We start from the raw sequence: 2,500 nt of genomic DNA on the forward strand, positions 1-2,500 counted from the left end.
GTTGTAAATCGTGTGTATCGGCACCGCCTAGCGGTTATTGGGAATTAGAGGTCCGAGTGGATCTTTCTTTGCTTGGTATGCCAAATTTTGGATATGATATTGGATTGTAGGCTGGTTGTCTCAGTGTTGGGTTATTCTAGACTATTGTGCTACGGGCTAGGCCGGAAATGCCACGGGTTGAGCGGCAAGGTGGATTGGATTATGTTCTTGCAGAGTGGTATATATTTCAAAAGATGCAGCGGACGGCTGAGAAGGATTGCTTTTCTTAATGGGGCATTCGTGATGGATGTCAGTGCAGAGGTTTCTACCATTGATTCAGTTCCGGTATTGAGTGACTTTTCGGATGCGTTTTTTGTGGCCGGGCATGTCGCCGGGTGAGATGGCGGATTTCGGTATTTATTTGGTGCCGGGCACCGTATCGTACGGCTCTGGCAGGAGTTATAGTAGTGGAAGGAGCAGCTTCAGGCTTCTTGGTATTGAGTTCGTTGGCAGGCCAATGTGGCTGCGTATTTAGCTTGAGTTAGCTTGGTTAGTCTTGAGTTGTATTGTTGAGGGACAGGTGGATTCGATCGTTATTGAACTTGTTAGTGATCTGGGGAGATCTATGAGTTGCTTTTTCTGTGCTGCGAGGCGTTATGATTTGTTGGTTATGGGCACACGTGGTGCAGATCTATTGGGGATTCATAGTGGAAGTCGAGCGGGAAGAATAATTGCATGTTGCTCGGTAAATGGAGTGTGGGTTATGACCTATCAGGTGGCGTGTCGTATGTTGTTTATTTCACCGTGGGTGCAATGAATTACCTTGGTTTCAGACATCAAATTGTGTGTGGCTGTCGAATTTTGATCACAGTCTCTTGAGGTGCTCCATGTGTAACAGTGTTTGGATAGGATCGCGCATTGTAGCAAGGCTGCGTTGAGTTATGACCTTTCGGGGTAGATTCAGGTGTTCTATTTCTATGATGTGAGACGGGGTCTCAGCCTTGTGTTGTGATGATACTGATGAGCTTGAAGTACAGCTCTTTTGTTTGAGTTATTTTCATGATTTGAGTATATTCAGGTCGTTTCTTGTTGGTACGCGTATTATGCAAGTGTGGCTTAGGCCTGTATTGAGGTATCATATCACCAGAGTGGTGTGTTGGATTCGAGGTGATCGTTAGAGTCATTAATGAATACGAACAGAATTGATTGCAGCTTGTTAGAGAGATAATATCAAGGTGTGGCCCGGAAATCTGTTGTGATTAGTCAAAGGGAAGTGGCTTCATGAATGGTTGATATGAGGAATGGTTACGGTTTATCGCGTGTTTCATTTGTTGTTGGCAGTATATGGAAGTGTTGGAATAAGACTTTAGCTAATAAAAGGTTTTCTATCGGTATTTGGTTATTATGGGTAACTGCTGTAAATAGAGACTATCTTCTCGAGAGTTTGGATTATGTGGTATATCATATGATTTCACCTGAGATTGCAAGTATGGGTTATTACAGCTGGTTCGGGTTTATTCTGGGTATAGATGTGAGGTTCTGATATTGTGTATGATTTCGGAAAGTGCAATGTGGTTCTATGGTTTATGGTTTAAATGGACTGTGAGATTTCGGCTATATTGTGTTGTCGGACCTATATGAGATAGGGTGACGTGAGATCACCCCGGGTATATGCTTGGTAAAGTTATTCAGTTGTTGGTTAGCTTCTAGGACAACTCTGGGTACGCTCGAGGATGAGCGTTGGTTTAAGTTGGGGAGGATGTGACGACCCGACCCGTTGTCTCATGTATTACAGCCCCGTTTCCCCCCATTTACTGCTTCTTCATGTTTCATTATCAGTAACGAGTGAGTTATAGTTGAATTGAATTGGTTTGGATAGGAAATGAGACACTTAGTCTCTTTAAGGAAGGCTTAAGTTGGAAAGGTCAACCGGACATTGACTTATGAGTTAGAAGGCTCGGATGTGATTTCTGGTGATTCGGTTAGCTTCGGGGGATGATTTGTGACTTGGGAGTGTGATCGGAATTGATTTTGGAGGCCCGGTGTAGAATTAGGCTTCAATTGGCGAGGTTAGTATTTTGGCGAATTCCGGTGGATGGGTGAGAATTTGATCCGGGGGTCGGAATGGAATTCCGAGAGTTGTTGTAGCTTCGTTAAGTGATTTTGGATATGTGTGCAAATTTTCAGGTCATTCAGACATCGCGGGTTTTTGATCGAAAGTGCATTTCGGAAGTTCTTGAAGAACTTAGGCTTGAATCCGATGTGAATTGATGATTTTAGTGTTGTTAGGCGTGTTTTGATGATTGGAGCAAGTTCGTATGATGTATTGGGATATGTTGGTGCCTTTGGCTGAGGTCCCGGGGGCCTCTGGGTGGTTTCGGATGGTTAACGGGATGAAATTTGGAGTTTAAAGGCTGCTGAAGGATCTGGTACCTGGTATTTCCGCTTCTGCGGAAATGGACCGCAGAAGCGGTCACGCAGAAGCGAGAGGGGGCCCGCAGAAGCGAAAATGGGCTTGGGA

This window comes from Nicotiana attenuata, unplaced genomic scaffold (genome assembly GCF_001879085.1).
Source record: "Nicotiana attenuata strain UT unplaced genomic scaffold, NIATTr2, whole genome shotgun sequence".
NCBI classification, from domain to species: Eukaryota; Viridiplantae; Streptophyta; class Magnoliopsida; order Solanales; family Solanaceae; genus Nicotiana; species Nicotiana attenuata.